Source organism: Bubalus bubalis, chromosome 7 (genome assembly GCF_019923935.1).
Source record: "Bubalus bubalis isolate 160015118507 breed Murrah chromosome 7, NDDB_SH_1, whole genome shotgun sequence".
Lineage (NCBI taxonomy): Eukaryota > Metazoa > Chordata > Mammalia > Artiodactyla > Bovidae > Bubalus > Bubalus bubalis.
Genome location: NC_059163.1, coordinates 4,602,081 through 4,626,574, shown reverse-complemented (window position 1 = coordinate 4,626,574; position 24,494 = coordinate 4,602,081).

The following is a 24,494-nucleotide window of genomic DNA, read 5'->3' as shown; positions in this document are numbered from 1 at the left end:
CTGGAGTGGGTTGCCATTTCCTTCTCCAATGCATGAAAGTGAAAAGTGAAAGTGAAGTCGCTCAGTCGTGTCTGACTCTTCGCGACCCCATGGACTGCGGCCTACCAGGCTCCTCCGTCCATGGGATTTTCCAGGCAAGAGTACTGGAGTGGGGTGCCATTGCCTTCTCCGTTTTTTTAAGCTAGGGCACACAAATTCACAGACACAGAAAGTAGAATGGTGGCTACCAGTGATTGGGGGAAGGAAATTAGGAGTTATTGGTTGATAGGTCCAATTTGGTTTTAATTTGGAAAGACAAAAAAGTTCTGGAGATGGATGGTAGTAATACTTTGGCCACCTGATGGGAAGAACTGATTCATTGGAAAAGATCCTCATGCTGGGAAAAATTGAAAGCAAGAGGAGAAGCGGGCAGCAGAGGATGAGATGGTTGGATAACATCACTTACTCAATGGAGATGAATTTGAACAAATTTCAAAAGATAGCGGATGACAGAGGAGCCTGCTGCTACTGATGCTGCTAAGTCGCTTCAGTCGTGTCCAACTCTTAGCGACCCCATGGACTGCAGCCTACCAGGCTCCTCCGTCCATGGGATTTTCCAAGCAAGAGTACTGGAGTAGGGTGCCACTGCCTTCTCCGACAGAGGAGCCTGGCATGCTATAATCCATGACGTCACAAAGAGTCAGAAACAACTCAGCGACTGAACAACAAATGGTTGTGTAACGTGAATATACTTAATCCCACTGATCTGCTCACTTTTAAATGGTTTAAATGGCAGATTTTATGTTATGCATACTTGATCATAATTTAAAAAAAAATTTAACTACAATCTTGCATTTATCAAAGAAAACTTAAAGTGAAAAGTTGAACCACATACTCTCTACTATCTTCTCAACTTTTCTATAAACCAAAAAGTGTTTTATAAAGGCTATTTTAAAAACTAGTCAGGTCTCAATTGGGAGAAGATATTTGCCACATACATCTTAGCAAAAGAGAGAGAGAGGAGGGAAAGAGTCAAAGATAAGTGAAAAGAGAGGTCAGAGAATAATAAAGCTGTGAGAAGGCATCAGATCAGGTCAGATCAAATCAGTCGCTCAGGCGTGTCCGACTCTTTGCAACCCCATGAATCGCAGCATGCCAGGCCTCCCTGTCCATCACCAACTCCCAGAGTTCACTCAGACTCATGTCTATCGAGTCAGTGAAGCCATCCAGCCATCTCATCCTCTGTCGTCCCCTTCTCCTCCTGCCCCCAATCCCTCCCAGCATCAGAGTCTTTTCCAATGGGTCAACTCTTCGCATGAGGTAGCCAAAGTACTGGAGTTTCAGCTTCAGCATCATTCCTTCCAAAGAAATCCCAGGGCTGATCTCCCTTAGAATGGACTGGTTGGATCTCCTTGCAGTCCAAGGGACTCTCAAGAGTCTTCTCCAACACCACAGTTCAAAAGCATCAATTCTTCGGCGCTCAGCTTTCTTTTCGGCATCCAACTCTCACATCCATACATGACCACAGGAAAAACCATAGCCTTGACTAGACAAACCTTTGTTGGCAAAGTAATGTCTCTGCTTTTGAATATGCTATCTAGGTTGGTCATAACTTTCCTTCCAAGGAGTAAGCGTATTTTAATTGCATGGCTGCAGTCACCATCTGCAGTGATTTTGGAGCCCAGAAAAATGAAGTCTGACACTGTTTCCCCATCTATTTCCCATGAAGTGATGGGACCAGATGCCATGATCTTCGTTTTCTGAACGTTGAGCTTTAAGCCAACTTTTTCACTCTCCTCTTTCACTTTCATCAAGAGGCTTTTGAGTTCCTCTTCACTTTCTGCCATAAGGGTGGTGTCATCTGCATATCTGAGGTTATTGATATTTCTCCCGGCAATCTTGATTCCAGCTTGTGTTTCTTCCAGTCCAGCGTTTCTCATGATGTACTCTGCATATAAGTTAAATAAGCAGGGTGACAATATACAGCCTTGACGTACTCCTTTTCCTATTTGGAACCAGTCTGTTGTTCCATGTCCAGTTCTAACTGTTGCTTCCTGATCTGCATACATGAGGGGCCTTATTCACCTTCCTGTATCCTTAGGCTCATGACCAACTTTCTTCTAACTTTATACAAATGCTCCACAGGCTAAACTTCAAGCCCCACTTCCAACAGCCCCCTCCTGCACTAGTTCTCTATTGCTACTGTAACAAATTACAAATTTAGCACCTCAAAATGACACAATTTATTTTAACAGTTCTGAAAACCCAAAGTCCAAGTCAATTTAGCAGTTTTCTCTGCTTTGGTTCTGACAAGGTCAAAGGCAAGGTTTTAGAGGCTTCGCTGGTGGATCAGTGATAAAAGGATCCACCTACTGATGCAGGAGACACAGGTTTGATCCCTGATCTGGGAAGATTCCATGAGTCAAGGAGCAGCTAAGCCGGTGCACCACAGCTATTGAGCCTGTGCTCTAGAGCCCAAGATCTGAACTACTGAAGCCCGCACAGCCTAGAACTCATGCTCTCCAACAAGAGAAGCTGCCACAGTAAGAAGCCTGTGCATGGCAAATACAGAAAAGCCCATGTAGCAATGAAGATCCTCCACAGCCAAAAATAAGTGAACAAAAATATAAAAAGCAAGGTGTTAGCTGACAGGCCTTTTATCAGGAGACTTGGGGATGTAGGCTCATTCAGGTTCATTCAGGTTGTTGGCAGAATCCCATTAGTCCTGGAATGTAGGACTGAGGTCCCCACATTCTTGCTGGCTGTTGGTAGGGGCCACCCTCGGTTCCTAGATGACTCTCTCTTATCCTTTTTAGGCTCTCAGATTTTCAATAATGGGCATTTTTAGATCATTTGTAGGCAGTTACTGTTTCACTCTGACTCTTTCACAAATATGCTTCCTCTTACGAGAGATTCACGGAAAGAATTCTGACACTTACTGTAGAATATTCGTTTCTGATAAGCTTTGGGGTCTTACCATTGAACTGGGCGTAGCGATAGTTTACCATCTGGAGATGATTAATCACTCCTGTAAGATTCCTCCTGATGAGGATCCATGTCTGTTTTGAAGACTGCCTATGACTCACTTCCTAAAATGACTCCTTGGTTTGTTTGTTGGGTTTTTTTTGTTGTTTTTCTTTTTTTTTTTTTTGCAATTCAGTTTTAATTTTTTAACACCAAAAACATTTTGTATTGGGGTATAGCAGATTAACAATGTTGAGGTAGTTTCAGGTGAACAGCAAAGGGACTCAGCCATACATATATATGCATCCATTCTCCCCCAAGACCCCCCTCCCATCCAGGCTGCCATATAACACTGAGCAGAGTTCCATGTGCTATATAACAGGCCCTTGTTGATTGTCCATTCTAAATGTTTCAGTGTGTACCTGACCCTCCCCAAATCCCTAACCATCCCTTCCCCCCGGCAACCATAAGTTCACTTTCTAAGTCTTGAGTCTCTGTTTCATAAGCAAGTTCATCTGTATCATTTCTTTTTAGATTCCACGTATAAGGGGTGTTCATATGATGTCTCTCTTTCTCCATCTGACTTACTTCACTCAGTATGACACTCTCTAGGCTCATCCATGTTGCTGCAAATAGCTTTATTTCATTCTTTTTAATGACCAAGTAATATTCCTAAAATGGCTGCTTGTCGTTCAAATGTGGCCATAAGCTCTCTAAGCGCACACCTCTCACACAGCACTGCTCTCTCTCCTCTGTGAGACATGACTCTCTGGGACTGAGCCTTCCCAGCACCAAAGGGAGAGGATACCAATGCCAAATACCCAAAAGATCGCTCACCAATGCTTTCTAAAGAAAGATCTTGATCAAAGGGGAGAAATGTGAAAGGAAAAAGTCAAAATGGAGTCATTATTGCTCTGCTGCTGCTGCTGCTAAGTCCCTTCAGTCGTGTCCAACTCTGTGCAACCACATAGACAGAAGCCCACCAGGCTCCCACGTCCCTGGGATTCTCCAGGCAAGAACACTGGAGGGGGTTGCCATTTCCTTCTCCAATGCATGAAAGTGAAAAGTGAAAGTGAAGTCACTCAGTCGTGTCTGACTCTTCGCAACCCCATGGACTGCAGCCTACCAGGCTCCTCCGCCCATGGGATTTTCCAGGCAAGAGTACTGGAGTGGGGTGCCATTGCCTTCTCCCATTATTGCTCAGAGAGCTCTAAAATGAAACTGGAGGCCATTAAGGAAGTGTGACTTAATGCGCAATTCGTAAGGATGGAACCCAACATTTGACCTGATGAAGTGTTCCAGAACACCTGTCAGAAACTCAAGATACTTATCAGAACCTTATCATAAAGTAACTCGTAACAGTCCATCTACTTATCCGACCCTTAACCTGAAACAGCTTGTGATTCCTTAAGGATAAATATTTTCATGTCAGAGCTGATCAAGTCTTGCCAGGCAATTTTTAACAACAAGCATGAAGCTTTTTGTCCTTACAAGCCCCTGACTCTTTCTCTTCCTCAGAACACACTTTTGAGGTTACCCTGAACCTGTGTGTCCCAAACTGCAATTCTCAAGATCCCAAATGAAGTCTTTTCTTATTTGCAGCCTCTTGTACTATTTATTTCCGCTGACACCCTACCTGTGGCTGCTTGCATCTCAGACCCAGTCATGGCACCTTAAATCATTCTCATGCTTTAAATTTGTCCAAAGTCTCTCAGAAGACAAGTTGTGAGGCTAACTAGAACCAGCATCAGCACATCCGATTACCTCATGCTTGCGATATCTCTGATTCTTCCTGCTTTCCTTTTCTACCTCACTTCTTTAAATCCAGCCCCAAAACATTCTTTGCTTCAAAGGGCAGAGATTGAGTCCACTCAGACGATCCAGGCCAGTCTCTTCATTTTATGATCTGTAACTTTAATTACATCCACAACGTCCTTTTTGCCATGTAATATATTCATAATTACCAAATATATTATGTAATTCATAATATACTCTCAGGTTCCAGGGATCAGGAATATGGACATCTTTGGGGGCCACTCTGCCTCCTACACTTCCCTAGAGGTCTTGGTTCCCAACACCACTAGGTATGGGAGGAGACACTGAGGCCCAGAGAGCTATCTTCCAGCCATTACCTAATTTGCCCAGATACTCCCAGCCAGCAAGTAGTGGGGTTAGGAACCAAACCTCAGATCTGTCTAAAGCCAACACTTTGCCCTCAACCACCACATTATACAGTCTAACAATAATGCCACTTATCTGCCTCATACTGTAGCAAGTTTATGATGCACTTTTGCACCCATTTTCTCACTTAATCCTGTCAATAGCCCTGATGGGCATTCTGAAGTGGGAATACCAGCTCCACTTGGTTGTCAACTGAAAGAAAAGTCCTCAATTTAACAGTTGTGAGTTCAGTTTTATTCAGGCCCTTACTGAGGACTATAGCCCAGAAACCAGCCCCTCAGATGGCTGAAGAACTGGTCCAGTCGGGCAATGGAGGAGGTAAGGCTATATATGAATTTTTTGCTGGGGGGAGGGGAGGAGGGAATCATGTTTCAAATATCACAAGATACTGCTAATCACAAAGAAGAGACATAACAAGTTAATGAAAATTTTCCTTAGATATGTAACTTAACAATCTGGGAGTTGGGACTTCTCTGGTGGTACAGTGGTTAAGAATCTGCCTGCCAGTTCAGGGGACATGGGTTCGCTCCCCGGTCCAGGAAGATGCCACATATCTCGGAGAAAGTAAGCCAGTAAGCCACAACTACTGAGCCCATGTATCTAGAGCCCGTGCTCTGCAACAAGAGACGCCACTACAGTGAGTAGCCCCTGATACCAGCAACTGGAGAATAGCTCCTGCTCCACGCAACTAGAGAAAGCCAGCATGCAGCAAAAAAAAAAAAAAAAAAAAAAAAAAAGACTGAGCACAACCAAAAGTAAAATAATTTAATTTTTTAAAAATCTAGCGGTTGGTGTATACAAAGCACAAAATGCTTTCCATTTTTCCATCCTGAATCCCTCTCAGGTCACACCACAGTGAGGTGAGACAGCAACCAAAGGCGTTGACAAAATTGGAATGACAGGCAACATTCATTTCCTTTACGTGATTTACTAGGGCTTCCCAGGTGGCACTAGTGGTAAAGAAGCCACGTGCTAATGCAGGACACATTAGACACATGGGCTCCATCCCTGGGTCGGGAAGATCCCCTGGAGGAGGGCATGCCGACCCATTCCAGTATTCCTGCCTGGAAAATCCCCTGCAGAGCAGAGCCTGGCGGCTACAGTCCATGACATTACAAAGAGTTGGACACGACTGAGTGACTAACATTTTCACATGATTTACTGGAAAACTGAGGCCCAAGTCCACAGCATTTGTGCAAACAGGATGCTCCACCCCACACACAATATTTATTGTGTGTCTGGGGGCCATGGGACTAGCACATAAACTTATCCACTTATTCCTTCCCAGTAGTTAGTTAGCGCTCTCCTCACAGACTTTAGTTTGGTAAGGATTTCGTTTTAATAAACTCTCCCTGAGGACCCGCTCTATACCAGGTTTGGGCTGAGGCACCAGACCAGCCTTTGCTTTGCAGAGTTTACAGAGATGGGAAGGGAAGGCAGCCACGGGCTTCACAGCCCTGGCTGACAGGGCTTGGTGTAACTCAGTTTCTGCTGTGGAAACATCACTTTTGCAACTCAGAGTTAAAACCCACGTCCTCAAGACCCAACCCAAAGGAAAGGCCACGACTAGGAGGCGGAATGAGCGAGCACAGAGGCCCATTTGCCTCACTCCAACCCGTACCCGGATAGAGGTGGCTCGGCGTTTCCACCTGGGGCGTGGCCGTAAAGGGGTCCCGGGGTGTCGTGAAAGGAGCTGCAAAGCCACACCCGGTCCATGGCGGGGGCCATTTTGGGTGTGGCTCTCGCTGCTTTGAGGCGAAAGGCAAAGCTTTATCAAAAAGCGAACAAAACTCAAGAACCTGTTGCTCGTCACAGTGGCGCTTCGCCGAGCTCAGCACCGCTCCCGCCGCGCCGCTGGGGCACGGCGACGGAACCCTGGGCCGTGGGGCTGTGGCCGGGCGGTGCAGCCCGTGGGCGCGGACCCGGGGCGAGCACCGCAAGACGCCGGGGAGAGGGTGGGGAGACCCGCGCTCCCCGCCGCCCGCCGGGAAGTAGGCGCCCGCCAGCGCGCGCATCTGAGGGCGGGAGGGCGAGGGGTTGCCGGAGCGGGAGAGCGACATGGGGGCCTCAGAGGCGCGCACCCGCCCGCCCTGTTGTGCCTCAGCGGAGAAGAAAGTGATGAGGCTGTGGGAGGAGAGGGCGGAGGAGGCAGCGGCGGAGGCAGCGGCGCCCCCGCTGGCTGGGCGGGGGGCTGTGGGGCCAACCAGAGGGTGCGGGGCGCGGGCGTGACAGGCCCTGGGGCGGGGGATCCTGGGGGCTAGTTTGCCCTGCCTGGATTTGACCACACGGGGCGGTGGGCGAGCGAGGGTGGGACCTTGCTGAGCGGTTCTCTTACATATCGGTTTCCATGTTTCAACCTTGGCCGTGTGGACTTAAAAAATATTCACAACCCATAAGTTGAGAGTTGTGTTTTAGTCAGTGGAAATTTTTAGAATTTCAAGCCCAGGAGACAGTAACTCAAGTGACCCTGAGAGAACTGCTCCAAGGAGGCAAGGGAAGGGAGCCAGGTTACATGGAGGTTTTGCAACGAAGGGCAGGTCGTCTGAACGTCAGACGATTATTGTAAACTAAAGAAAAACCAGACACCCCAAGTTAAGGAATGTGCTTTTCTGTGTTGGGGAAGATACAAGAGTCTGGGCTCACTGAACTCATATGTGTGTTACACACCTCACCTGTCGGGCCAGTGGGCTGTGTTCACATCCTGAGTTTCCTCAGGGTTCTCTTGGGGAGTGGTTGCAGTCCAATGGCTGCTACATGGCAGGTCTTCTTTCCTCCCTGAGTTCTCCCAGGTTGACCAGCTAGCTCACTATCCACAGTGGCTGCAATCTCTCATGACTCTGACGACCTTTGTTTACTGATAATCTACTGCAGGAACCATCCCGTTTCTCAGCAGTTAAAATAATTTCATGTGTTGTGAAACGTAAAGACCACTTCTAGTAAAATATTTGCAGAATGTGGACTGGCTCAGGCTTCCCCAGTGGCTCAGCAGTAAAAAGAAAAATCTGCCTGCAATACAAGAGACACAAGTTCAATCCCTGGGTTGGGAAGATCCCCTGGAGGAGGTAATGACTACCCACTCCAATGCTCTTGCCTGGAGAATCCCATGGACAGAGGAGCCTGGTGGGCTACAGTCCATAGGGTCACAAAGAGTCCGATATGACTGAAGCGACTGAGCACAGACTGGCTCAGAAACTGGAGTGAAGAACCCTGGTCGTAGGGCCAAAAAAAAAACCAGAAGGGGGAGTGTTAGAGACTGGCTGCATGAGCCTACAGCTTCTCATATGTTCTCAGAGCAAGTGGTAGCATTCCCATGAGTGGTCAGGCTTGCCTCTCTGCCTCTTTGAAAAGAGACTCTAGAATTTATGTTGTATTGATGAACTTGCCCCAGTCTAGGTTACTGCTGGTCGACCCTGTTCAGCTTGTAGGGACTGACTTCTTGGAGAGGCTGAACCAGGAGTCTTTTCACTTTCTCTCTCCACATTTCCATCTGTGTATTCACCCCTTAAACACTAAATCTCCAGTACTAGTATGGTAGATGGTTTCAGTATTACATTGTCATTGAGATATTTGACTAAGTATATGTAGCTTGGGAAAGACCACTTGTAACTGAATGATGTTACATAAAGGAACAGGGCCTAGACTGTAAGCTGCTGTGAGGTCCTATTTTTGTTATTGTGATTTTATTGTATTTTTAAAGGTTGAACATATATTCTTGCAATTTCCCTGGTGGTCCATTGGTTGAGAATCCACTTTGCAATGGAAGGGACATGAGTTCAATCCTCAGTCAGGGAACTAAGATCCCACAAGCCATGAAGCAGCTAAGTCCATGTACTCCAGAGCCTGCATGAGACAATGAAGATGATACAGCCAAATAAATAAAATACTTTTAATTAAAAATTTTTGAAAAGAAAGTATATTCTTACATTATATTATTAAGCATTAAAGTTGCTTCCCAGAATTTGGGAACCAAGAAAGAGACTGGAGGCCAGAATTCTATAAGAAAACAGGCATTACTTGGCTGCAGATGTGGAAGCAAGAACTGAGCCTTCACACCACAACTAGAGAATCCATGTGGCACAACTACTGAGTCCTCACACCACAACTAGAGAATCCAGTCACCACAACTACTGAGCCCTTACACCATAACTAGAGAGTCCATGAACCACGACTTCTAGGTCCTCAGACCACAACGTAGAATACATGCCCCTCAACTACTGAGTCCTCACAACACAACTGGAGAATTCATGCACCACAATGAAAGATCCCACATGACAACCAGGATCCCGCATGCCACAACTAAGACCTGAGGCAGCCAATAAATAAATACTAAAAAATACTAAACAAAAACAAAAAAAAAAGTGATTCAAACAGAAGGGCAAGACTCTATTAGCACGTACTGTTTTTTTCCTAATAAACACTTGACTTCTTTCACTACTTTCCATCTCGTGGGAATTCATTTCCACACAGCTGACAGCCCGGGGCCTCATCGCTGGCCACTGTCACTGGTGGTCTAGTGGCCAGGATTCAGCACTCACTGCTGCAGACTGAGTTCAGTCTCTGGCCAGGAAATCAAAATTCTGCTTCAAGCTGCAGCAGGCCAAAGTCACCCGAGATCAGGCCCAGTGCCCAAATGCCTAGGTCAGCCAGATAGGCAATGCTAGTGGGCATTGCGTGACTGAAAGCCAAGAGTTCCCAGGGGAAGGCTGAAGGGGCTTGGCCCTGGGTGAGGGTAAAGTTCTTTTGTTTCTTCCACTCCTCCTGACCACATAACACCAAGGTTAGACGATTATGGCAGAGCATGAACTGGGGTGGGCGGGGTTGGGGGGCATTTGTGCTGAGGCAGGAGCACTTTTCTTTCCTAGATCAGCCTGCTCAGAAGGTCCAGCTCCTCTCTCAACTTCCTCTCTGCTTCTTCACTGCTGTTACCCTAGCACCCTGCACAGTCTCACTGCTGCAAAGAAGACCTTGGGTGCCCAAGCCTGGAGGGTGGAAAGGAAAATACCCTTGACCTGGTCAGGGACAGAAGCTTCCTTCTGCATGATGTAATTCACAATTTCCTTTTGGGAAGGAACTCACTGTCCAGATAAAAGCGGTTTCTGCTAAATTTTTAATAGGGTTCAGATTTGGTCTCAGAAAGTAGTTATCCACCCACAGAGAAACGGTTGGCTGACAGAGATCAGGAACTTAGTGATCTTTAACTGGGCATTCTTTTCTGTTTGTGTTCACACTAACAATGGTGATCTAACCACTTCCATTTCCAATCCCTGGAAAGATCTCCAGCAAGATAGGTCTTCTTGTGGGACCCCTTTGACTTTCGTAAGTTTGAGAACAAAACTTCAAACTTTGGGAAGAACACATATGCATAACCAAAGTCACGGGAAAAGCTTTTTTTCTTAGCAAAGAGGTGGAGACGAAGGCTGTGAGTGTGCTGCTGTGGGCCAGCCCTGTGCAGGCACCGCCCTGCCCCTGGCTGCCACACGCGCTCCTGTGTCCGTGAAGGTGACCCCAGACCCACCCCTTTCTGTCCCATGTCTGACCCAGCAGGTCTGAGAGCTGTCCTCTGGCTCTGACAGACTCTTTTCTTGAACAAACGTTAGTCAACATCCTCTGTTGTTGTTGTTGTTTATTTGCTAATTCACATCTAACTCTTTTGCAACTCTAATACTTTGGCCACCTGACACGAAGCACCAACTCTTTGGAAAAGACACTGATGCTGATAAAGATTAAGGACAGGAGAAGGGGGAAACAGAAGATGAGATGATTGGATGGCATCATCGACTCAATGGAATTGAGTTTGAGTAGACTCTGGGAGATGGTGAAGGACAGGAAAGTGCTTCAGTCCATGGGGTCACAAAGAGTCAGACAAGACTTAGCAACTTAACAATAACAATGGACTGCAGCCCACCAGGCTCCTCTGTCCATGGAATTTTCCAGGAAAGAATATTGGAGTGGGTTGCTATTTCCTTCTCCAATGGATCTTCATGACCCAGGGATCAAACCCATGTCTCCTGCATTGGCAGGTGGATTCTTTACCACTACGCCACTAGGGAAGCCCCAGTGTTCTCTGAGCCCTCTTTAATGCTATGGCCTCAGGTTTCATCCTTCGATCTGCCTAACCCGACTGTAGCAAATATCAACCAAAAACTTAGAAAGGCTACAAACAAGAAAAAAACTTATTTGGAGTCTTAAGAATTACAATTCAGGAGACATATTCAGGTATTAATAAAACCAAGAGTGTTCCAGGGGCTTATACAGGCAAGGCCACAGGTGGCTAAAGTTGCTTGGTGAGGCTGTTGATGGATTCTGATAGAAGTCATGAAATATTTGTCCTTAAAGGAATCCCAAGTTGTTTTCGGATAAGGTCCGATAAGTAGATAGACTGTCAGGAGCTATTTTACGGGTTATTTTAGTGTAAGTTTCAGATAAGTATCTTGAGTTCCTGGCAGGTATTCTAGATGGCTTCCTTAGGAAAATAAGTGCTCAGAAGGTCAGATTCACCCAGGCTGAGATGCATATGTCAGATTTCCTCAGCGGCCTCCTTGCTCTGTATTAGAGTCTTGGAGCAATACCAACTTTTAAAAAAAATTATTCATTTTTTAACTGAAGGATAATTCCTTTACAGAATTTTGTTGTTTTCTGTCAAACCTCAACATGAGTCAGCCATAGATATACAAAGGGAGAGGATATATGTATACCAACTCTGTTTTGATTTTCAGAGTTGAACCGGTCTCTCTCCCCGATTGCAACAGACTTGAATAGTCTTCCTTCCATTTTAACAAGCATCAGAAGCTTTTCTTCAATGGGCCCTCTGACACGAGGGGTCGTCTGTAACCCTTTCTTGAGAGTGCAGGCCCGTCCTCTGAGGAGGGGCCCTGGGGGCCGGCACCCATTCTCGTCAGGCTTCCTGGTGAGTTACTCCAGCAGGGGCCGCCCCAGTGGCTGCTGACACTTCAGGGGTGGGGAGAACAGCTCCCACCGGATGTCCTGGCCCTCCTCCCACAGTCACGGAGCTTAAAGTGAGTGATGGAGTATCAATGGTGGGGCTTGGCTGTGGAGCGAGCACCTTCCTTTTGTGTTGCTGATCAGGTCCCCAGTTAATGCGTTCCTTCCAGAGGTTTGTCCTCCCCAGATCTCATCCTATGAGGGGATCAGTCATCCAGCTTGTGAGTGAGGCTGACCTTTCCCTGCTCCCCAAATGATCACCAGCAGGGCCACACCGAGCCTCCCTTGCAGGAGACCTGGAAAAAGGCAGTTCATCCAAGGGAGAACCCTGGGAAGCACCAGGCCGGTGCTGAGTAGGTCGCCTGAGTTCATCTCCCCATCACCCTGACCTCCAGGTCCCATCCAGGCTCTCCCTTGACATTCAACATTGGGCAGCTGGGGCCCTGCAGGCTTTCCCAGGAACACAAGCCTCCACCACTGGGGAGGGGAGTAAGTGTGCAAACCTGGCCCAGACACCGTGATCAGAAGCATTCCCGGGATAGACACCGTGATCAGAAGCATTCCCGGGATAGACACCGTGATCAGAAGCATTCCTGGGATAGACACCGTGATCAGAAGCATTCCTGGGATAGACACTGTGATCAGAAGCATTCCTGGGATAGACACTGTGATCAGAAGCATTCCTGGGATAGACACTGTGATCAGAAGCATTCCTGGGAACACTCCTGCACTGGAGGTGGGAATGTAATTTGGTACAGCCACTATGGAGAACAGCATGGAGGTTCCTCAAAAAACTAAAAATAGAGCTACTGTATGACCCTGCAATCCCAATCATGGGCATATATCCAGAGAAAAACATGGCCTGAATAGATCCATGCACCTCAATGTGCGTTGTGGCACTGTTTACAGTAGCCAAGACACGGAAGCAATCTAGATGTCCGTTGACAGACGAATGGATAGAGAAGATGTGGTACATATATGCAATGGAATATTACCCAGCCATTAAAAAGAATGAAATAACGCCACTTGCAGCAACATGGATGGACCTGGAGAGTCACGCTAAGTGAAGTATGTCAGACAGAGGAGGAGAAATATATGACATCCCTTATCTGTGGAATCTGAAAAGAAATGATACAAATTAACTTACAAAACAGAAGGAGACTCACAGACTTAGAAAAGGAACTTAGGGTTGCTGCAGGGAGGGGATAGGTAGGGACTTAGGGAAGGTCATGTACACACTGCTATGTTTAAAATGGATAACCAGCAAGGACCTATGGTGTAGTGCATGGAACTCTGCTCAGTGTTACGTGCCAGCCTGGTTGGGAGGGGCTTTGGGGGAGAATGGATACATGTGTGTGTGGCTGAGTCCCTTCAAGGTTCACCTGAAACTACCACAACATTGTTCATCAACTATACCCCCATTACAAAGGGATTTGATGTTAAAAAATAAAATAATTTAAAAAAGAAAAGAAGTATTCCTGACACGCACAGAACCCCAGAGGAGGCTTGCTTGTCTGACCCCTGCAAGTACTATGGGTTTAGGGAGCATCACCCAGGGGACAAGCTGGGGGGCTCCATCCGGGGCAGGACAGGCTTGTTCGGGGAGCATGGAGAGGGTTAAGAAGGATGGTGGGGGCAAGAAAAAGAGGAGGGTCTAGGAGGCAGAAGAGACAGAAAGGGTCAAGACCCTGCTGCTCTGAGAGAGCCATCTCTGGGAAGGGAGGCCAGCAAGCCCAGGACTGGACCTGCTGCCAGAGGCTGAGGACCGAGGGCTTCTGAACAGGGAAGGGCTGTGGCCAGGCTGACCGTGGTAACATGGGGTTGGAGCCCCAGTTTACCTGTGACCAGGATTCTTCCTCTGCAGGGGGCCCATGGGGGAGAGGGGCGTGGGAACCCCAGAGCAGGAGGCCTGGAGACACAGGGACCAAAGCCAGGAACCTCTCCAAGGCCCCCTCAGAACCGTCCCTCTCCGGGGCTCCCTGCCCCACCACCTGCCGCCTTACTCCTGGTTCCCAGGCTGCCCAGTGCTAGCGGGACTGAAAGGAGCAATGACAGGAGGAGGCCCTGGAGCCTCTGCCGTGGCCTCTGAACAGAGGGCCGCCTTCCTCCACCTCCCTTCCCGCCTCCCCGCCCCTGCCCTTTCCTCACCTCCCTCCTCCGCTGCTCCCGCTCTGGGCCCCTTCTTCACCCCTCCCCCTCCCCCACCACACTCCACCTACCCACCCTCTAAGGGGACTAAGCTGAATCTTCCAAATGGAAGCCTGAGATTTTCAGCCTAAAGTGTGACTTCAAAGACTGAGCACTGGGCTTCCCTGGCAGTCCAGTGTAAGAATCCACCTTGCAGTGCAGGGAACACCAGTTCAATCCCAGGTCGGGTGCACGTGCTGCGGGTGACGAAGCCCGAGAGCCACAAGTACTGAGCCCGTGTGCTGCAACTGCTGAAGCCCACATGCCCTAGAGCCTGTGCTCTGCAAGAGCCCTGCAGTGAGAAGCCCGCGCACCACAACTAGAGAAAAGCCTTTGTGCAGCAACAAAGACCCAGCACGGCCAAAAATAAACAAACAAATATACAGCCACGTGGAGGGAAGACATGCCCCCAGTACAGACTCTCCCTCTCCCTTCCGTCTTTTCCCCATGCAAAAGTTGATGCGATTGAACTTCTAATTTATATGCAATTTAATTTCTTTTTGAACTCAGTATTATCACGTGCATTCTCAAGCTCTGATTCTCACTGAACACCCCGTGTCATACGGGGGAATCCCAGGAACACATTTTGAAAACCTGTGGGTGATTAAGTATTCTCAAACTCAGATAACATCAAAAGCACCAGGGGTACTTCCCTGGCAGTCCTGTGGTTAAGACTCTGAGCTTCCAATGCAGGGGACTTGGGCTTAATCACTGGTGGGGGAACTAAGCTCCTGCCTGCCACTAGGGGTGTGGCCAAAAAAAAAGGATAACCAGGTAACTTGGTTTAAAAAAAAAAAATGTAAGGGGCTCAGTGAAAAATCACTCAGTCATGTTGGACTCTTCAAGACCCCACGAACTGTGGTCCACAAGGCTGCTCTGTCCATGGAAGTCTCCAGGCAAGAATACTGGAGTGGGCAGCCATCCCCTTCTCCAGGAGATCTTCCTCACCCAGATTAAACCCCAGTCTCCTGCGCTGCAGGCAGACTCTTGATTGTCTGACCCACCTGGGAAGCCTTTCAATACACCTGGCCTGCAGCTGGTGCTGAAGCCCAGGACAGCCGGAGGAGCTCCAGGCTCAGCAATGCCCAGAGCCTTGCATGCAGCCCAATGCCTGGCACCGTCAGAGCTTCATGCACGCTGCTGGCTGCCAAGCTACAGATTTCCAGAGCCTCCCTTCCCAGGTATCCTGCCACGTGGAGACACTGCTCAGTGTACCGTGGAATTTGTGGCTGCAGGACTGGGTCAGCAGCGGCCCCTGCTGCTGCTTTTTGGATCTGCACCGTGGTGGTGCTTGGTCCTCTCTTACCCACTGATGTCACAGGGGCAGGCTATCAGAGGCACACCCACCACCTGGCCTCCCAAAGACCCTGGGGCCCACGAGCTGGGTGCCTGAGCAAGGCAGAGAGCAGCTCTGGGCCTGATTCACTTCATCTGTAACCTGGGGTGATGCCTGTGCCTTGCCAGGCAGTTGTGAGGAACAGAGCTAGCTTGGTGGAGCAGGAGATGGGTGCTCAATAAACATGATGCAGAGAATTTTAATGGAGTGACATCCACAGAGCGAGTGGCACACCAGCGACAGAGGGCTGAGGTGGCGCATTTCCCGGGACTACTCATGTTAAAGCACGTAGTACAATCCAGAGGCAATCCCCTTCAAAACATGGAAGTTAAGGTAAATATTGCGTCCTGCACTGCACAACACAATTCAAGTTTGGCCTAAAAACAAGCAAACAAACAAAAAACCCTATAGATTGCTTCCTGTGACGTCACAGACATCAGGGCCGCTCACAGCTTCTCAGAGTCCCAGTGTTCTTTTAGGGTCCTGGCTCCAAGTCCACGTGATAGCAAAGGTAACACAAACTCTGCCAAGGCCCAGCACTGCCCAGGCACCCTCATCGCTGACGCCAGGCCCGTCTCCTCTGGACCGGAAGGTACAGGGATGCTGTGGACCACCGGCCCAAGGACCCGGGCACGCGGACGGAGGCCGCGCAGTGGACTTTGGCCAGTTCAGAGCGTCGAAGCTGCACTCGCACTTTGAGCAGGGAGAGTTCAACAGGCGCCCTGCAGACCCAGATTCCTGAAGGGTGACCAGGCAGGGTCAAGCCGCAGGCCTGGCTACCGGAAAGCCCTTGTTGATAATTATTTCCCTGGGCTGAGCCGGATGATGGCTCTCTGATTAATAAAATCCTCATGAAATGGCACTGGTCTCAGAGAAACTGATGGTTTCCTTAAACCTCGGTGTTGGGGGAAGCACACTGACTGAAACCGCCCGCCCTGGCCAGGCACCATAGTAACCATTTGCATGAGTTTTTTTACAACAGGAGCTCCTGGTAAGGAACACGGAACTAATAAGCCACCACCAACCGGAAGAGTTCGGGGAAAGCTCAAAAGGAGACACCATGTGTCCAGCCACCTCCCAGAATCCTCTCTGGCATCCATCCTGGCTGAACAAGGCATGCACCACCAGGAAGCACTCTGAGTCAGAATGATTGGCTAAGGACAACCCAGAAACTAACCCCATCACCATAAAACCCAAGACCTCGAGCCACGTGGCAGAGCTGTTCTCCTGAGTTCCCTTACCCTACTGCTCTCCATCCAAGTGCCCTTTCCCAATAAAGTCTCTTGCTTTGTCAGCACATGTGTCTCCTCAGACAATTCATTTCCGAGTGTTAGACCAAAGCCCAGTTTCGAGCCCTGGAAGGGGTCCCCCTTCCTGCAACATCAGCACCACCCCCAACACATACACACAGCAAATCCGCTGATTTATCACTTAATGCTCACTGCCTGCCCAGCAGAGAGACAGAGATACAAACAACACAGAATCCACTCACAGGTCATTTCCCGAGTGCCTGCCATGTGCCAGCCTGATGGCGGAGGTACAGTCCCTGGCTTTTGCTGACTCATCGGCACAAAGTGAGCACCACCCTGTACTGGACCCAAGGGAAGTGCATGGAACCCAAGTACATCGATCTAGTCAGTAAGTCATGTAGCCACTCATCAAACCCTGGCCCCTGCATCTCTTCAAACACGTTTTTTCAAGTAACATATTCTTGGTACAATACAATTTTTTTTTTTTTTTTGCCACCAAAACCATAAAACACAATGTGTATGTATGTGCTGTCATGTCTGACTCTTTGTGACCCCATAGACTGTAGCCCACCAGGCTCCTCTGCCCATGGACCTCCCCAGGCAAGAATACTGGAGTGGGTTGCCATTTCCTCCTGCAGGGGAGTGTCCACAATAACAAAGAAATGAAGAAATGAATTACAAGTGAGGGTTAGAATCACCAGTGAAAAACTGCCCAGATAGGTGCCTTTACAATTTTATGAATCTGTCTTTAGAAAGTAACCCATGATGCAAGTGAGCTTTTGGGTCAATAATTTACCCTGGTTTCGAGAGTCTTTTTTTTTTTTTTTCCTTTAAATACCCGGAAGTTGAAGTCTATTCTCAATGTTTGAAGACATATTCACCAGAGCAGAGATGATCATCACTGAGAGATCCTACACTCGGTGGTGAGCTAGTCAAATCTGAGGCTTCGGCTGATCCCTCGATTGGGAAGGGACGGCCCCTGTTGTTATTGCTGTTATTATGTATCTACTTACCCTGGTCGTATCAGGTCTTAGTTGCCGCATACAGGGTCTTTGGTTGAGGTGTGTGTGGACCCAGTAGTTGTGTTGTGGGCTTAGTTGCCCTGAAGCATGTGTGATCTTAGTTTCCCAGCAAGGAATCAAACCCACATCCCGTGCAGTGGGTTCATCTAGGAAATGAATGGTGGCTGCTTGTTTTCCTAAGCTCCATGGTGGAGAGATATCTGATTTGGGTTAAATTTTTTTTTTAATCTGTTATCAACACAAATGTCCATCTACAGATAAATAAATAAGCAAAATGTGGTCTGCTCACATGATGGACTGTTACTCAGCCTTCAGAAGGAAGGAATCCTGATACATGCAGCAAACTGAATGAAGCCTGAAGACATTATTCTAAGTGAAACAAGCCAGTCATGAAAAAGACAAATTCTGTGTAATTCCATTTACATGAGGTCCCTAGAATCATCAAATCCACAGAGACATAAAGTAGAGTGGTAGGGGCCAGGGGCAGGAGTGATGTTGTCTAATGGGTTTAATGCATCCGTTTTGCAAGATGAAAAGTTTTGGAGATTGGCTGCATGATGATATGAATACACTTAGCAATACTGAACTGCATGTACTCTTAGAAATGGTTAAGATGGTAAATTTTATTTTTTTATCACAATAAAAAATTATCCTTTGACCCAGTAGTCTAAAGTTAAAAATTGAATTCATTTCTGGGAAATTATCTGAGCACAAACAGATGATAATAACAGCCTAGGATTATAAATAGGAGCCCCCAAATCTGCAATTTGTAATCTTACCAGTGGGGTGGATGCACCGCCCAGGACCCTTTTCCCTACTGGGACTCCATATTGCTGTTACTTGGGACTTTCTAGCACTATTCAAGTCTGAATATAGGAATTGGCCCAATTTGGTGCTGTATATACACTATCACTTCTCTCTGTTGTTTCAAATCTAAAATGAAAGTAAAACTTTTGGCAAAACAACTGAGTTGGAGGAAGTCTAAGGCACAGCTTCCTCACCCAGAAACAGCTAATTATAATTGGTACAAGGCAGTTCATGGAGATATTTGATGCCAAATGTTTTAGAGTTGGACAAATCCAGAACTGGTTCCTAGTTCCTCCAATTACTTGTTCAGTTGTCCAATTACTTGGACAAGTTGGTTAACCTGAATACATCTCTCTGGATCTGAATGTCCACCTATTACCCTAAGGTGGGCATGAGGCATACATATTCAAAAGCAGAGACATTACTTTGCCAACGAAGGTCCATCTAGTCAAGGCTATGGTTTTTCCTATGGTCATGTATGGATGTGAGAGTTGGACTGTGAAGAAGGCTGAGCACCAAAGAATTAATGCTTTTGAACTGTGGTGTTGGAGAAGACTCTTGAGAGTCCCTTGGACTGCAAGGAGATCCAACCAGTCCATTCTGAAGGAGATCAGCCCTGGGATTTCTTTGGAAAGAATGATGCTAAAGCTGAAACTCCAGTCTTTGGCCACCTCATGCGAAGAATTGACTCATTGGAAAACACTCTGATGCTGGGAGGGATTGGGGGCAGGAGGAGAAGGGGACGACAGAGGATGAGATGGCTGGATGGCATCACTGACTCAATGGACGTGAGTCTGAGTGAACTCCGGGAGTTGGTGATAGACAGGGAGGCCTGGCGTGCTGTGATTCATGGGGTTGCAAAGAGTCAGACACGACTGAGCGAATGAACTGAACTGAATCATAGTTTGATCCGCATGGTTCATAACAATCGTATTGCATAATTTATCCAAGATTTTACACCTCCTGTCTTGATGTGATTGTTAATAGTGTCCCCTTTCACTCCCCAAACTTTCCTAGTTTGGTAAATTGGACTTTATTAAAATTATGAACTTCTATTTACCAAAAGACACTATTAATAGAAGAAAAAAAAAAGTCACCACTAAGAGAGTGAAAAGTCACATTGCAGAGCGGGAGAAGATATTTTCAATAGATTTGTCATTTCCTGACAAATGTTGTTGTTGTTTAGTCACTAGGTCATGTCTGACTCTTTGCCACCCCATGGACTGCAGCCTGCCAGACTCCTCTGTCCATGGGATTTCCCAGGTAAGAATATTGGAATGGGTTGCCATTTCATTCTCCAGGGAATCTTCCCAACCCAGGGATCAAGCCCACGTCTCCTGCATTGACAGAAAGATGCTTTACCACTGAGCCACCAGGAAAGCCCTGTATTCAAGGTGTACTGAGAATTTCTACAGATCAATGAGAAAAAGAAAATTCAATATTTAAAAGGTGGAAAGACTTGAACTGGCACTTCACAAAAGGGAATATCCAAATAGCGAATAAGTGTTTTAAAAGGTGGGCTTCCCAGGTAGCCCTAGTAGTAAAGAACACACCTGCCAATGAAGGAGGCATAAAAGACGCAGGTTTGATCCCAGGGTCGGGAAGATCCCCTGGAGGAGGGCTTGGCAACCCCCTCAAGTATTCTTGCCTAGAGAATTCCATGGACAGAAGAGCCTGGCAGGCTACAGTCCCTAAAGTAGCCAAGAGCTGGACATGACTGAAGCAACTTAGCACACAGGCATGAATGTAAAAAGGTGCTCAACTTCACAATTCACAGGGAAATGCAAATTAAAACCACAGTGAGATAACGCAATGCATCCACTAGAATGGATAAATGTAAAATGTTGACAATTCCAAGTCGTGGCAGTGGACGTGGGTTGGATAAGAACTTCCAGACACAGAGTATTACAGAAAGGAGTGATTTTATTAAGAACAAAGAGCAGAGATACTGTGGGCACTGCAAGCATTGTGGGTGAACACCTCCTGACAGGCCAGGAAGAGTCAATGCTTTTTGTGGATCAGGCAATGGCACCCCACTGCAGTACTCTTGCCTGGAAAATCCCATGGACGGAGGAGCCTGGTGGGCTGCAGTCCATAGGGTCGCTAAGAATCGGGCACGACTGAGCGACTTCACTTTCACTTTTCACTTTCATGCATTGGAGAAGGAAATGGCAACCCACTCCAGTGTTCTTGCCTGGAGAATCCCAGGGACGGGGGAGCCTGGTGGGCTTTCCGTCTATGGGGTCGCACAGAGTCAGACACAACTGAAGCGACTTAGCAGCAGCAGCAGCAGACAACTTTTAGCCTCAAGACAAAAAAAAAAAAAGTCCTGCTGGAAAGTTGGCATTAGGTGATTGGTTAGGGCACTCTAGGGTAAGTACCAGGGTGGGCATTTTTGCCTAATTTGGGGTCAGGAAGTCTGTTGGTGATGATCACGGGTGGGGGGCAGGGGAGGATGCTTTTGGCAATGGTTACAGTACATTTTGGAGGTTCTGGGCCTCGCACCTGTGGTCTTGGGAGGATTCCACACTGGGGAAGATGTGGAGCATCTGAGACACTCACACTTTGCCACACAGCATGTGGGATCTAGTTCCCCACCAGAGACTGAACCCATGCCCTCTGCCTTGGAAGCACGGAGTTTTAACCACTGGACCACCAGGCAAGTCCCCAGGAACGCTCGTACACTCTTGATGGGTGCCTGAGTCTGCTCAGACTAAAAACACCACAGCCTAAATCAGGCTTTCCCCCTTCACAGTTCTGGAGCTAGAAGTCCATGATCAAAGAGCCAGCATATTCAGTGTCTGGTGAGTTCTCACTTCCTGGCTTGCGGACGGCCACACTCTTGCTGCAGGCCTCACATGACCTTTTTGTGCATGTATAGGCGGGGATGGGATGGGAAGAGAGAGGGCAGTGAGCTCAGGTGTCTCTTCTTACAAGGAAACTAATCCTATCAGATCAGCATTCCATTTTTATGACCTCATTTAACCTTAATCACTTCCTTACTCCAAATACAGCCGCACCAAGTGTTAGGGCTTCAGCTAGTGTTAGGGCTTCAGCGAGTGTTAGGGCTTCAGCATATGATTTGGGGGAAATGCATACATTCAGTCCAGTCCATAAATATGAATGTAAATTGCTACAACTTTGGAAAATTATTTGGCAGTGACTACAGATCGGCTAAAGAAGCCTCCTGCCAATGCTGGAGCTGAGGGTCCGATCACTGGGTCAGGAAGATCCCCTGGAGAAGGAAATGGCAACCCACTCCAGTATTCTTGCCTGAGAAATCCCATGGACAGAGAAGCCTGGCAGGCTACAGTTCGTGGGATCACAAAAGAGTCACACATAACTTAGCGACTAAGCAACAACAATAACTAAGACTAAACATATACCAAGCCTGTGACCTAGCAGATTTGATGCCTTGGTTAACATTCAAGACATTTTGAGCAGATGTGTCCATGGAAAGATATATAGAAGAATATTCATAGCTGCTTTATGATGATTTCCCTAAAGCTAAAACGACATAAATGTTCATAGGTAAGAGAATAAATAAATAAAACAAATAAATTGTAGTATACTCCTTCAATGGTAGGTTAACCATATTGCTGTAACAGATTACCCCCAAAGCTAGCAGCTGGAAACAACAGATATTTATTATCTCACATAGTTTCAGCTCAGAACATTTAATTAGGCTGCAGTCAAGATATCAGTTAGGTCTGAAGCCATCGCTGGGCTTGAATGCGGCTGGAGGATCCACTTACAAGATGGCTGACTCCTGTGGTTATTGGAAGGAGGCTGTTTTTTGCTGGCTGTTGGTAAAAGACCTCAGTTTCTTGCTATGTAGATTTCTTCATAGATGTCCACAAGAAGTAAGAGCAAGTGATTTAAGAGTAAGAGATAATGAGACAAGCTGGGACCTGGGACCATTTGATGCAGAGCTTGCACCTGGACAAATGGTCTCCTCCAGCAACAAAGTATGAAGAAACCATTTGTTGCTATTGTTTAGTTACCAAGTCATGTCCAGCGCTTTGTGACCCCATAGATTGCTGCATGCCAGGCTTTCATGTCCTTCACTTCCTCCCAGAGTTTGCTCAAATTCATGTCCATTGAGTCAGTGATAACCATCTCATCCTCTCCCACCCATTTCTCCCTTTCTATAAGGAACTAAAAATAACTGTGTACGTGAGCAGCTGGCCCAAATGATGCACAACAAGATACAAAAAAAAAAATACTCAAAGCCCAACTCCCACTTTTGAAGAGCAAGGAGCAAACACGGGGTGTCAAGAGCAAAAGCAGGACATGCCCCAGCACACAGCACCACTGCAGGGGTGGGCAAACCACTGAGCCACCCCCTGGCCCAAAAACCTTCCAAAGACCCTATTGTCTGATTGCAAGGCTCTGAGAGGCACACAAAGGACCTCTTTAAGATGTTGCTTTTCTGGCTGAACAGTACATTGAGTGGCCATCTTTTCTTTTTCTGGGTTTTTTTTTTTTTTATAAGATTTTACATCATTTGCCTCTCTGTTTTCTAAGTTTTCTCCATTCAACACATGATGATTGAGCAACTGGAAAATGGGGGAAATTTTTTTAGAGAAAGATGATGTTTTCTTATTTAACAATAAATTAGGCAAAAAAAGGGGAGGGTGTTTGATGAAGTACAATTACTTTTAGGTCAGGACAGAAAAAAATTTGAATGTAGTTTGGATCACTATGTCTATTTGGGCCACTATCCCTCTTTAGTGTGCACTGTGCCTCTGCATTGCACATTAACCAGATTCCCTCAGAAGACACAGGAGTGCCTGCTTGCAAAAAAAAAAAAAAAGTAGTTTTTTCCTGTCACAAACAAGGTAACTCTTTAGGAAAAGACATTCTTTCTCAATACTGTGAGGGGTCAGGATGACCCACAACTTGCCTTGCACATGCAGATCTGGACTATGTAAACTGCAAATATGTTACTTTGGTGTATAATCCTTTGTCTCAAAACTAAATAATTGTGCTTTTTTCTCTTACTAGTGGAACAGTCCTCAGAGCGTTCTGAAAGACTGTCTCCCAGGTTATAATATAATCCTTAGGTTGGCTTGAATAAAATTTTCCATTTCTTTCTTTGGTTAACTATTGATTAAGAGGGATTTTATAGTCTCAACTCCCTTTTTTCCTGGCAGTACCCTTGAGGCAGGAAGTAGATGGTCCCCCTAGAGTACAGCAACTGGAGACTCATTCCATGTGGATCAAAACCCCAAGACAAGAGTAGCATGAGAAGGGATGAGACGGGAGAAGGCTGGGCCCTATCTAAACCACATAGTTCTCATTCCCAAAGTCAGGAGACCTCTTCAGCCACACACATGCAGAAAGGCTCCTTGGAGGCCAAAAGGGAGTGATGCTAACTGAGGCTGTACCCATACGGCTCTTTGGTGGAATACATCTTGGCTAAGAGACACGTGTGCACACATGGAAGGATCCTGAGGTATACCAAATATGGACTGTGAACCAGGCAAGTCAAAATGACTGGCCAAAGGAAACCCAGAGGAAATGCCCCATAAAAGTAATTCAAACTGCCATGAAGTCTCACCGACTCTCTCTGAGTCCACTCCTGTCTATCCACACGTGCACTCTTTTTCATCCTCATAAATACTTGTTTCACTACTTTCCACCTTTGTGTGAATTCTTTGCAAAGCTGAAGGGCCAGGGCCCTTGTCACTGACAACTGGTCTAGTGGCCAGGATCTGGGCTCTCACCCAAGTCCTGACTCAAGACGCTGCAGGCTGAGGCCACCCAAGATCACCCTGGATGTGATCTTTGCCAGAAAACCATTTTTAAATTCTGCTTATTTTG